This window comes from Mastigoproctus giganteus, chromosome 14, assembly GCF_048544385.1.
Source record: "Mastigoproctus giganteus isolate SK-2022 chromosome 14, ASM4854438v1, whole genome shotgun sequence".
In the NCBI taxonomy this organism is placed as follows: domain Eukaryota; kingdom Metazoa; phylum Arthropoda; class Arachnida; order Uropygi; family Thelyphonidae; genus Mastigoproctus; species Mastigoproctus giganteus.
Window position 1 is genome coordinate 48,942,642 of NC_143588.1, and position 14,924 is coordinate 48,957,565.

Sequence of the window (14,924 nt, forward strand, 5' to 3'; positions counted from 1 at the left end):
AGTGCAGTATCAGGGCAACTAGTACACTACTACTTTCAAAGAATAACTTTATTTTGTTTGTTCCGTTAGGACAATTAAGACTATTATTTTACATTATGCATGCTGTTTAAATCCTAATAGTCATAAAAATGTTGAAAGGACAAGATATTCATTATAAGTGTTTACAGTTAAATAAGTTCAGTTGTTAGTGATTAATATTCATTGAAATATGCTTCCTTAAAACTGCTCAATCACTAAGTATACCCCTAAAATCCGGTTGCTCTCAATACCCGATTGCCAGATTTTAGAGAGTTTACTGTATTGTGAAAAAACAATTGCTGAAGTTATGTTTAATATAAGCGGGTCTAAAAAAATTCTTTTTTCTGTATGCCTTGTCACGAAGTCAGACATTACAGTCAAATCAAAAATAGTGGCTAGCTTGACTTAGATACTGACGAATGAAGAATCAAACATACTAATTCTGTAAAGTTTAGATTGGAGAAACGGAGCGGTTCTGGCAGTCTTGAGTTGAAGTCGCCCTTGAAATGCAGATGCAGAAGTCACTTTGGCCAACGTTCAAGGGAACACAAAATACTGGAGAGCTCTGAATTGCTAGCGAACAGTAAGAGACATGATTTCAATTTGTTCGTAAAGTTCTTGTCAAGATGATGCAATAAAGAGTTCAAGCGTGTGATTTAACATTTAACCACCTGGAGAGAAAGTATTCAGCTAATATCACAGCTATAAGGGCGAATATTAGATCAAAGAACAGATTAGTGAAGAGTAGAGAAAGTGAGGTAGAATAAAAATGACAAAGTATTTCTGATTATAAATGGGAGAGTAAGGTCGCATTTCATAAACCAAAAGTTGTGAGAATGGCAGAGAAAAGTGTTATGCAATGGACTGGAAAACAGGTTTAGAATCCAAGTGAAAATTGCAAATAAATAAGTAAATGTGCGAATAAAAATCCATGAGTCTGATGCGGAATGTAACTCAACCACGTTACCTCATTTTCTATAGAAAAATTCATTTCCGAGATAAGTATTTTTGACAGTTTTTAAGAAAACATTAATTACAAAAACTGGAGGGATACCTGTAAACATAAAAATAAACAATAACCTTAAATCCACAGAAAAATAAGGTCTACAAACTTATTTTGTTTTCGTTGCTAGTCACTTTCACAGTTCATCATCATCTTAGGCTACAATGAGCCATATGTTATGTCTGTATAAAAGTGTGTATGTCCACTGGCCGATTTGCATGTTATGCGAGCTAAAAAAACTGGTAATTATTTATGTAAATCTTACTCGCGCAGCCTCAGAGGTCTTTAAAAGTTTTCTCCCAATTAAAGAAGTCTTTAAAATTTTCTGCAGTCTATGACAGGATTTCGAACCCAACGCTCTCAAAACGAGGGCCAAGTGGCGAAACCATTATGCTATAACAGATGACAAGAATTTATTAAAAATCGAAAAGAACGCAGTAAAGTCAGAGAACTCGCGGTAAAATGTCAGGAAGACAAAGACCATGTGCAGAAGCCAGGAAAATGTAAATACGCTATAGTTTTGGATCGAGGTGTGGAAGCGCTTCCATGTTGATATTAATCACACAAAAGAAATGAAATGCGCAATTGAGAAAGTAAACGCAACACTACGAATTAAGGGAGGGATCTAATATGCAAGAGAAAAGTAGACTTCCAACTCAGGTAATGTAATGTTAGATAGGTCAGATTTTAATGGACGTGAAATCTGGATATTAAAGAAAGATACGGAATCTAAATTAGAAACGGACAACAACCATGGGGATTTAGGCCTGAACCAACTCGAGACGCTCCTACAAGAAGTCAACAGAAATTGAATGTAGTTTTTCAAAACCTTCCTCAAGTCAACCTCTCTCCCCCAATCTTTCTCAATCTTTCGGATTATGACCGAACAGCATTCCACACCGAACAATTTCCCACAAGCACGGGCTGTTCTGAACAGTACCCCACATCGTCTAAAGATAATTTCTCAACCAAATTCATAAAAAAAGTAATACTGCACCTTCTTGAAAGAACTGATTGGAGCCCCCCAACTATCATTTGACACCAGATATCACTATCAATGAATGAATGAAAACTTCATAACACTATCAAGAGCTTAGCATCCGATCTCAGAAACATCGCTTTCACAGGAACCTCCAGAACCGTGGAGTAAGAAATAATTTGATTTTCTGATACCATATAGTCATTTGTCATTATGTGAAACTTCATTCCCTTTGAACTTAGTAAAGTCAACTGCAGACAAGGACAAAAGAATCAAAGACAAAAGACAAAATAATAATGCAGGTATATGTCTAGAAACGTCCTGGTATACCAAGAACACATACGAAGGGAGATGGTGATCCTTAAAGAGGAAAATTACGTCATCCCAACAACCACATCTACAAACATTAAATGGAGATTCGAGTGTCAAGAGTTACTTCAATCTCAAACTTCAGTCTGAGCAGGTAACAGTGATTATAATCGCCGTCCTCCTCACACCGGATTCAAAACCCATCAATGACGGGAGGAACTTTTATAGGCTGAGTAGGTTTCAGGAGTGGACAGCAAGGTCCCTTTTCACAGAAACTCAGGTTTTCTGTTCCAGCAAAGCAGGCAAATCGACAATAGAACACACAATTTATTGACATAATACACGGCTTATAAGTTCGGATTTGGGTAGCCCTAATAGGACAGTTTAAAAAAAAAAAAAAACTCCAACTTCAAAAGAAGATTTAAGCGTGCTTAGCATCTGTAGCGAGAACACAAATTTGGTTTCCATAAAGGAGCTATAACTTCACAACTCGACATAACCGAATGAACGAACAACAAATGTAGCCTAGAGTGATTGGCTGTTTACCGTTATTCGATTCGAAAAGAATGAAAATAGATCCTATTGAGAGACGCGTCACATACTATTCACTGAGTGGCATTTTAGATATGCTGGGCCATACTGAATGAACTGCTTCCCACGGTTATTAGAAATTGTATATTTGCAGATTTTCTTTTGTTTTCGTTGCTAGTTAGTTTTACAGTTCATCATCATCTTAGGCTGCATGAGCCATTGAGTCATATGTTATGTTTGTATAAAAAGGTGTGTCTGTTCACTGGCCGATTTGCATGTGAATATAATTTCAAATATAATTCCAAAGAGCTCGTTCCACAAGCACTCAGTTGTACTGAAATCTGGTGAATGGAGAGACCACCACAGTAGGCTAAATTTACTCTTATGCTCCTGGATTCAGTTCTGTACAATTCTGACCTTGTGATATGTTGCATTATTACACCGCCACCACCACCACCACCAGCCTGCATCGTTGATACTTGGTGGAATGGGTCCATGGACTCGTGCTGTTTTTGCATATCCTGGTTCTACCACCAGCGTGAAACAGCAGGAACCGGGATTTGTAACCAAGCAACATTTTCTAATCCTCCCCTATCCAGAACCGGTGTTTTAGAGTCTACAATAATCGTACCTTCTTGTATTTTGTTCATATCAGTGAAACCCCATTCGGTTATCGACTGCAAGGAAAAACGAGCTGTGCGTTCCGAAATGGGTTATCACTGTTGTACTGGATTGCTATTTGACTCTTGCAGAACTGTAGTCTCTTTGTTACCCCGAACAAGCATTATCACACTTCTTTGGTCTCTCGCATCAACGAGCAGCTGTTTCACACTATAGAATCGCCATTGGCTGGATATTATTTGGTTATGGGATCAATCTCAATATACCAAGACACAGTCGTACGTGAAACCAGTTTTAAAAAATACCCATACCGGCACATCTGGCACAGACTAACATGCCAAGTTCAGTCACTTAAGTCTTTTATCTTGCCCATCTTCGCAATGAGTTGCACACATATAGTATCTCGATATAACACCTGTTTCATACTGCATAGTATGAACATGTGATGCTGTTATTGAAGGAGTGCTCAATTTCTTGAAAATAGCCTACTATTTTCAAGAATAAAATAGTCATCCAGTGTATTCTGTTCTGGTTATGGTCGAGTGTTGATCATCAGGAGTATATTCAGTTTCATACTTCATATGAATTAGTCTGCGCATGTAGCACAGTGGTACCGTCGCCGTCCTCCCCACACTGTGTGGAAAAGGCCCGGGTTCGAATCCTGGCACTGACGCGATGAATTTTTATGAGCATTTTTCACTCTGTGGCTGAGTTAGTCGGTCTCAGGCGTAGATAGCAAGGTTTTTTCGTCCAGCAAAACAGGTAAATCGACTATAGAATACATGCAATTTACAGACATAATATACAATGTACGGCAGATGAATAAAAATATTCAGGTGACCTAATATGAAAAAATAATAATAAATAAATAATTCATATGAATTATAAAAATATGAAACTGAATATACTCCTGAAGACTAACACTCGACCATAACTTTTATACTCCTAAAGATCAACACTCGACCATAACTTTTATACTCCTAAAGACCAACTTTTCATATTCAGACATCATATTATGAAAGGAGTATATTCAGATGTCTGAATGAAACTGACGTCTCATTCAGACATCTTTCTAATGCCTAATTGTGTGGTTAGTATGGTGATGGTGATTCTCACCACACTGCAGCTCCCTTGAAAAGTCTTCGCGCCCCACAATGTAAGAAGGTTAGAGAATGTTCAGAGAACTGCTTACTGAAGTGCACCATCCATCCCAATAATAAAATTAAAAGGGAAAAAGTTATCCAGTAGGTCTATGAAAATAGATCGTGTAGTAGTAACAACTGTCTTACAAAATCATTTCTACATGAAAGACTTTTACAAGGAAAGATTGCGCTGCCATTAATTTCCATTATATACATGTAAAGTTTCAGACAGGAAGTAATGAACAAAAGATCACTTAGATTACGCAACAACCCATTATCGAAAATTAAACGCAGCTAAAGAGAATAATTCACGAAACATGGTAGCTCTTTAGTCATAATTTAGATCCATTAGTTCAGTTTTCTGTCGTTCTCGACAGTAATGAACATAATTTTGTGTTATCAGCATCATATCTCTAATTCTTACCAATGTCAAAGGTTATCTTTCGTGTAATCTTTTCGAATAGGTATCACGAAACGCAATATTATTGTGAAAAACTATAATCAGGGTGTTGCAGCAAGAAATTCGAATAATTAAATACACATACCTGCTGCGTCATATTTGTTTCGATGAACCTGACTATACATCCAAATATTGTAATGTGTTTGTAGTACAGCAGGAAGTCGATTATTCGTACTAACTGGGAATTGATCATTATGGATAATCAAGAAAAAATAACGAAAGTGTACTAATTCCACATTTCACTTTAACGTCCGAAATTCTTGATTTCCCTACTATATATTTGGTGCCCCAACTGGTACCATTAAAATTATTTATCAATAATATCAGTTTCGTCATTGAGGAACAGTATTATATATCTACGTTTCATAAATTTTTCAAAACAGCAGCTAATGCAACGTGATCGAGTTCATTTGGCCATAAATTTAACACATACATTATCGAAAATTAAGCCCTCGTGGGCAGCACAGTTGGTAGAATCTCCATTCTCCCCACGCAGAATGGAAGAGACCTGAGTTCAAGTCCCGTCGTTATCGTGAGGAATTTTTATGGGTCTTTTCACAACGTGGTTGAGTTAGTCAGTCTCAGGCGAGAGTAGCATGGTTTTATCGCCGGGAAAGTTTGGGTTTTTCATCCAGCAAACAGAAATTGACCATAACATATGCTATTTACAGACAGAATACACGGAACAATGCGGCCTTAGTCACTGATGCTCCTAAAATCCTACTACAATACCAACAAGTGCAGCAAAAGTCACTAGGAGAATGAAATTTCCGGTTTACTTCGAGTTTCACGCAAGGAAAATGCCGAAGATCAACAGACACTTTTTCATGCCATAATTCAACTACAGCACAGAAGAAGAAACTGCCAACACGATTTCTACGGTATTTAAAAAACAGTGATGTCAATGGACTTAAAATAAAAACACTTCACAAGCAAAGTGGACACCTCATATTACTAAATAAAATAGTGTAGCTGTAAGTTGAATGCGGTTTATTGATAAAATAATTTAACTGATGAAAAACAGACTGATACACTTGTAAGTAGCGGGATATTATCATTATTGGCCATATGGTGCAAGGAAGCCTGAGGCTTTTGCTACACCAGGCAAAAAAATATTTCTGAGTTACCCTGAGAGAGAGAGAGAGAGAGAGAGAGAGAGAGAGAGAGAGAGAGAGAGAGAGAGAGAGAGAGAGAGAGAGAGAGAGAAGGGAATCACCAAGAAAGAAAAGAATGATGATATCCAGCTCAGGACCCTGTGTGTACCAAGCCCATACTCACCAGATGTGAGCCCCTGGGTGTGTGTGTGGGTGCCACCATCTTCTAGTTCCTTGTTTAATTCAGAAAATGGAAGTTCTGGTTGATCGATATTCGGATAATCGATGTCTCGTTGTATTTATAAAAGAATTAGTTCGATTTCCATTCGATTCCATGAATCTCTGGGGTAGGAAAGGTTATAACGAGTGCCTACTGTCTACCCAAATTACAGACGAGGAATGGAAAATGGCATTCAGTGTTTTATTGCATGGGCAATTTCACGCTAACAACAGTTTTGTTATGGCAAGAGACAGGTAGAAGTGAGAATGGCCAACCAATTCAAGGTCACTGAGTGAGAAATTGCGCGTGCGCAGGTTTCAAAGCCGGTGACAATAATGCTGTGTCAGGTGAGTATATAAAAATAAATTAAATACATTTTAAACGTTAAAATGTTTCATTCTAGCATATTTGGAGGCCTCACTTTAGATCTGCTGGAACTGGTGCAGAATTGATGAATGGAACAAAAGGGTGCTCTTACCTAGAAAGGTCTGCAAATTGCAGCTTCTGGAGACTAGGCACCTACAGGATGAGCTGACTGGGGTGTTTAAGGCCTTGAATGGCATTCTTCCTCTTGCTGAGATTACACACATGAGAGGGCATAAATTCAAGTTGAGGAAGGATGGTTGCAGAACAGATGCGCTGAAGTTTGCCTTCAGCCAGCAGGTGGTTGATTGCTGGTACAGGCTTCCATCTGTTGTTGTGGAAGTGGATGGTTTTAATAAATTGAAGGAAGAACTTATCAAATTCTTGGAGGATATGGATGGAAAAGTGTACAGTTGTTTTTTTTTTTTTTTTGGATGATACTAAATGCGCTTACTTTCTTGCATCATTTGCCACTACGACTACTACTATTGAAAGTTCCATAGCCACTTTTTTGAAATTCAAACAGCCAGCAGTAGCTTTGTAACCCTTCAGATTTATACACATCTCTATAAACGTTTTCCATTGTTTTCAGGTCCTGAGTCGATCCTGAAAGTACGGTCTACATGTTATGAAAGACCATATATATAAAAACCTCATCATAATATTTAGTGTTTCTTTTCTGTTTACTGGTGGAAAAACTTAACTCTCATTACTGAGAGTAACGAACCGAGCAACTACTCGAAAAAACCAAAGAAAAGGTTTCGCCTGTTAAGAAAATAATTTTATTTCTACTGTAAATAGGTTTTTATTCAATTTTATTCGATTAATTTCACAATTAAACTCTATTTTCTAGATTAACAAGGGTTTTTTTTTTTATTCCAGCTTATTTACGAGAATTTTTTAAAATTTAAAGTTATTGAAAACTAAGTTTTATTTAATCGTTCACCAATATTGCTTATTTCATATATGATGCTGCTTTAGCTGGAAATGGCTGACGTCACGTGGGTGTAGCTGAAATGAAAAAAGGAGTTTCCTGCCTATAATTGACCTCGTATTCAGAAGATTGCTTAAAAATAAATAACGAAATAAAAGTAATTTAGCTCCTCCTGGGAGCTGAACTTCCGGGTCCTGGTACCCACCAAATTAACACGCTACTTTTTCTTTCTTTCTTTTTTCTTTCTTTTTTTTTTTTTTTTTACTTGGTAGATATTTTTTCTATAGCGCAAAATTAAACTACTAATTAATGATTTCATATTTTATTTGTGTATGATAATCATTCCATGTATTTTATTATTGGTGTAATTAAATCTTGTAGTAATCCAGACAATGATTTTATTTTAAATGTTTTATTTATTCGTTACTTTATTTAATTTATTTTTTTAAGTGAATAAAATTCTTAACGCCACCCGCACAGTAAAGTTAGGTGTCCCAAAGGGGAAAAAAAAAAGAAAACGAAAAAGCTGAATAAAGTCGTTGGTTAGCGCGAAAGCAACTAAGGCTATGAGGCGTCAGTATATTGTGTTTGAATACTATTCTCTGTGTAATCTTCAGTCGACTTGCAGTTTGCTGGACCAAAAACCCGAGTTTTCGAAACTGAGGACGCTGTAAAAAAAAAAAAAAAAAAAAGGGGAAAAAAATCTTCACTTCAATGACGAGCTTTAAATTCGAGCCTTTCATACTCAGGACGAGTAGGAGGTTGATTATATCCACTGTGCTGCTGAATAAAGTTATACCATATTAAAAATTCATTTATTTTAATTTTCGATGAAAAGTTTAATCGCAAATTAAATGGCATACTGATGGCTTGTGCGTGAGTGGCTCGAGTCATTGATCAGAGTTGTAACTACATGTCACTGAAACGATATTGACAGCCGATACACCAGTACTGCAGTAAAATGTCCAGGCACATACATCATTTCAAGGTTCAAAACGTACGAACAAGTGAATTAGTGAAGAATTTTGAGTCCCACCCCAAAAAGGTTGAAATATTTTTTTCAGAATTTTATTGACCCAGCACTACGATCTAATCTAAATATCAAAACGACACCTTTTTTCGTAATCCATAGTTATGTGCAGTAAAGCATTAATCTGAAATATAATTTTAAATACTCTATATTTATTATTTAAATTTTAAATAAGTTAAAAAAGTACACTAAGTTTAAATTGGTTTAAACTTAGTATATAACCCCAGGGGCTCACATCTGGTGAGCATGGGCTTGACACACCCAGGGTCCTGAGCTGGATATCATCGTTCTTCTCTTCTTGGTGATTCCTTTCTACTTCTCTCTCTCTCTCTCTCGCTCAAGGTAACTCGGGAATTTTTTTTGGCTGGTGCAGCATAAGCCTCAGGCTTTCTTGCACCATATGGCCAATAATAATAATAATAATAATATATTTGGAATAAGTTTAAATTTTAAATAAGTACACTAAATTTTCTAACAGGGGAAGCTCCGAAATCTCACAGTATTTTAGGTCCCTGATTGATCTAAATGCGTCGCTGGTATTACATCAGTACAATTGACATTAATGGTAATTCGCTCTTCAGTTGACAGAGTGACAAACGGAGGATGAAAGGAGGCTAATATTAAGTATAAGCGTTAACTTTTATTCTACTGTCCATTTTTGTAAGTTTCAATTGGAAGCCCTGATTCCGGATTCCTGGAATATTGTACCCAGGTGTGGAGACAGCACCTAAAAAGAAATATGGAACTTCTGGATAGGCGTCAGAGAAGGATGACCAGATTGGTAATGAATGCAAAGCGATGCGCATATGAAGAATAGTTTAGAAAGTGTGAACTGCAAAGTTTGACAACCGGACAACATCTAAGGAGAGATCTGAGGTGTACAGTATAACGCACTGCAGGGATTCAGTAAAATGAATGAGGAAGATCTGTTCTTCTTCGTGGGTGAGGTACGAATCAGGGGACAAAAATATATCAGGGAATAACAGAATATTGGATCTCATGCAGTTCACTTATGGGCAGTGGTTGTCGAACGTCGCCATCAAAAGTATTGGAGGTAGTGAATCTCACCAAGTTTAAAGCAAAATTAGATAATTATCTTGAGGGAATGGGAATAAAATAATATTCTGTTTTCTTTGAATTTATTATTTTTATTATTTTATTTATTTATTTTGGCTGATGCTGGTCAGTTGGTTGTTGTAGGGTTTTTAGCCGCATATGCGACTTAGGCCATATTACGCCGTATATATGTCTGTAAACTGCGTGTGTTCTGTGGTAGATTTGCTGTTTGTTGGACGAAAAACCCGAGTTTCCGGAAGGAAAAGACAATGCTACCCTCGCTGGAGTTTGGATGATGCAGAGAAAGTTCTCTTCCTTGCAACATTCTGCCTTACTAATACATTCTGCCTTACTGCCTTACATGGTCTTATTCGAAGGTAGTGAATCAGCATGCTTCCATTGTTTTGGTTGTAGTTTTGATTCTGGTTGGTTACGATGAAACCATGTTTCATCCATAGTAATATGTCTGTCCAGAAAGTTTTCAAGAGCTGTCTAATAACGAGCAAAACGATGCTTTAAAGTGTTAAATCGAAGCCGTTTCTAATCGGTATCATAAGGGATTGGGAAAGCGAGGCTATTGCGCAGAAACTTTTGTCATACCTAATTCGTTTGATAGAATGTTTTGCACCCGTTAATTGAGATGCCTTTAGCTTCTACTGTTTCTCTAACAGTTACTCACCAATTATCTATCACCATGCCACGAACTTTACTGATGTTTTTTGGAGTAGCTGTTTTTGATTGCCGTCCACTGTGCTGTTCATCTTCGATTCTGGTTTTGCCACATTTAAATTCAGTCACCCATTTTTTGTCAGCTGCATACGATGGCGCAGATTCTCCTATTGTATTTACCATATCTTCAAGAATAACCTTGCTAGATGACCTTACTTTCATAAAGTACGAGTATTTTATTATGGTTCGATGTGCAATTTTTTTTATATTTATATAGGCTTGAACTTCAACAAGCTAAAAAAATATAAATTATTAACTATAACTTTGCGTGCGTTCATATAAAGATTCAGATTACTGAAAATATATATCTATGCACGGAAAATACATCTCCCTTCTATGAGAGGCAAGACTTAACAATTCTCGTACATTTTATTAATGTAAGAGCAGAGGAGTCAGTGCAACTGAAATTCCTACCCCAAGTATTATTTAAATGAGAGTTGCTTGTTCTATGATTTTTATTTTCTGTGAAATAGAAATTGTTCTAGTTCATCATTTAATATAGGTAAACATCTCAAAGAGATCAACGAACTCTAATTAGTATAACAAGAGGGTGTAGAAACGATGTCTCACTACAAAGCCTGGTTGGAAAAACTGTCGACGCCTTTCAAGCACAACAAATTAGATTTCCGTGGAATTTGGTATTTAGGTAAAAGAGTGCTTAGTTAGCAACACCTAGGTAACCTTCAACTATATGAAGATCCGTATCAAAAGAAAAAAGGTCTTAACAATAATAATACCTCCTCTACTGTGTTCTTACATACATAAGGTGTTACAGAAATTAAACGCTTAAAGAAAGCTATTTTTTGGACAGCAAGTTTACACTGTGAAGAAAATCAAAATGCCAAGCAAAACAGAAAGAAATTATACATCAAAGAATTCAAAAGAACTGGGGGCGAACTGGCAAGGATGATTAAGCAGCGATCGCTGTTGGGGACAGTAGCGTTTGTATCGTGTTATCTCTGAAAGAGAGAAAGAAAGAAAGAAAGAAAAAAGATGGGGTCATAATTGTTGGAAGCTGTTGGGGCTAAGTACAGCCAGTCCACCCCTGAAAAAACAATAAAATTCATTACATGAGATTAAACAAAGTTTTATTAATTAAATATCTGTATGTTCTTATTGAAAGTTATTCAACAAGAACTATTAAGTACACACAAGTACAGTATTTGGGTAAGCCTACTTGTTTTAAAGGAGATATATTATCATAAAATTTCTACGAGGGGTCCCAACGCATAGCTCATGTACTACATATGGACAGCAGAATCATCTCAAGTATTTCATGACTGCTTAGGTTTTTCTATAGCGGTATTAAATTTCTTCTGAACTTCATCAGTAGATAGCATGCAGTAGGGATAACACCAGAAGCTACTGGTAGCAATTCTGAGAGATAAGGGAGATGTAACTTTTTAAAAGTTCAAAAATATTATAATGATATGAATTTAAACAAAGTTTAATTTTTAGTGGTGATTTTCATTTTCAAATTCAAATTATTTTATTAGGGTCATCCGGAAATTTCTTTCATATACCCATATATGTATTGTGTCTGTAAATTGCTTGTGTTCTCTGGTCAATTTGCCTGTTTTGCTTAACGAAAAAACCCAGTTTCTGGGGTAAAAAATCTTGCTATCTACGCCTGAGATCGACTAGCTCAGCCACGGAGTGAAAAAAGCCCATCAAAGTTCCTCGCGTCATCAACGAGATTCGAACCTGGGCCTTTTCCGCCCAGTGTGGAGAGGCCGTTGACGATACCACTGCTACTCGCGCAGACACAGAAAGTGGCATAGTGGAATGGCGCCTCCAGTGGTTTCCTACTGAAGGCGCCATTCCACAGTGAAAGCCAGAAAGCGTTGTGTGTTTTATATGAAGTGTTGTGTGTTCTGCTGTTGGCCGCAGGGCCTCCTGGTGAGACCCCACGTTGCCGCACACATCACTAGAAGGTAGTCATGCTGCCCATAATTCTCTGACTGGTCTCCACCAAGATCGCCTGGACAGAGACCAAGCAAAAAAAAAAGATAGTACAGGGAGTACAGGATGTACTGAGAGAGAGAGAGAGAGAGTAAAGGAAACGACGTACAGACAGAGCAACGGAGGAGGATGTAAAGGAAGGCATCCGCCTAGACAGAAAGTGGAAGAAGAGGGCCATCGAGAAGGTGGAAAAGATCAAGAGAGTCACGGGAAAAACAATTCAAGCGACCTGAGTGTCAAGTCCAGTGGAAATAGTCACAATCTAGTCGTTGACAGTCAAATGTTCACAGGCAGGTTAAGACAATCGAATTTGGTGGAGATATTCAATATCTGAATAGAGGGTGTCGATCAGTGTGCATTGGTTTTAGGACGCTGTGAAAGTGATCTTCTCCTGGTGAACAGATCATGGGCGAAGGCAGAGAAAGCATGGTACTGGTCTTCCACATTGATCAGAAGGTGTTCATTTCCTCGAGGCAAGGCAAGTATTTTTGTGATCAGCAATGTTCTTAGGTTCTCGTAGAGCGGGCTAACATAGAATAGGTTATCCCAATCTTCGTTTTCATCGCAAAGACAGAGAGGGTCATCCACGATATTCATAGAGGTAAGTTTGTGATTCATGGATCTATGGCCTATAATCAGGCTTGAGGGTAGTTCTGGCTATTTGAGGTAAGAATTTTTTAGTGATGGAGTCTTTGGGGGTAGTATTCCATCTGTTTTGCCAGGCGTTAAGACTGCAAGGCGTTTTTTTTTTTTTTTTTCTTCTTTTGTGGTGTTTGCTGGGTTAGTGGTGAAATCCAGGACGGTGAAAACACAGACAGTGGCAGTTCAGTTCAGTTTATGTATGTCTCTGGTGGCGCCCAGACTGATATCCATCTCCACCTATATTCGTGTATCCAAGTGGAACATCCAAAAAAAAATAATAATAATAATAATAAATAAATAGTAGGCAGACCACTTGCAGGGAACTTTAACTTAGCCACCAGGGAGCAGGCACCACCTGGGCAAACACATCCCGGTGTCCGACCCCGGAGCGTGGGTCTACTATACTGTCTGTGTAAATAACACGAAAATCTTGCACTCACCAGTAGTAGTGCAAGTCTGATCGATGCCAGCGTCTCCCGCTTCTAGGCTGCTCAAACGGAGGAACCAGAAAACTCCCTCCTTAAACCCCCGCCTTAAAAAAAAAAAAAAAAAATTCTCTCTTTAGGATGAAAAAAATCTCAGTTTCTTGGGGGAAAACCATACTATCCACGCCTGAGACCGATTAACTCAGCCACAGAGTGAAAAAAGCCCATTAAAGTTACTCGCGTCATCGACGGGATTCGAACCCGAGCCTTTTCCACCCGGTGTGGGGAGGACGGTGACGATACCACTGTGCTACGCGCAAACAATCCTAATCTACACTAATCAAAATAGAGAGCTGTTTCCTTTTAAGTAACATGCTCCTACAAAATTCCTGTAATAGCTTAAAATGTTTTTCATCAATCAACCATTCTGTTTCAGTTCCCTATTCAATATAGGCAAGCTAGGTCTTAATTTACTTCTAAATTCTTCATAAATTGGACAATCATACAAAACATGATCCTAAGTCTCTATCGTTGAACATATAGAGCACAATGGATCTGTTTCCAGACCTAGATCACATAGTTTAGATTTTAATGAGCCATGTCCTGTTAGCAAATAAGACACTTCCATAGTTGGGTAGACAGAAAATGGCAAAAAATGATCGGGCCTGTTTCCTAAAGCACAGACAAGAACACAACTTCGCCATTTTTAAAAAGCTTAAACAATCCAATAGAATCTGTTGTAACAAAAATTTCATCCATGGTGACATGGACCAAACCTGATTTAAACAATAGGCAAACAGTACCTCCGGAGTCTCTACAGATCCTAAATCAAAGCCTAATCCGCACAGGCAGCAAATAATACCAGTTGGCTGGTAAATTACATAAACAACTTGACTACATGCAGAAGTCAGGTTGCTTATGTAATTAATGTTTATGTACCATACCCCCCCCCTTCTGGCGGAAATCACAATAATTAAAGATAATGTTATTCAAGCAATAAATCATCGCCCAAATAAATCTGCCACTGGTCCTGATAGGTTACTCTTTTTCATCATGGAAGTAAGCAGTCCGTTTAATACTGAGGTCCTGGCTCACATATTTAGAGAAACCCTTCACACTACAGTTCTCCCTGACATATCCGACATATAGAGACGTCATATCGGAAAACCCTTACTAAAAAGACAAACATCCAAAATACAAGGACATAAATAGATCAAAGATAATGATGACCTAGGGCCGCTAACACCACCCGAAGTCGGTTATCGAGAGACTGCCCATAGCCCGGAAAGAAGGAGGGAGGGGGTTTAACAAACCTCACTGAAGAACAAAAGAATGCGATTAAGAACCTGACGGATTACTTCTAGGAAAACAGAGCCAATCTACCAGGCCATAATGAAGATAGACAA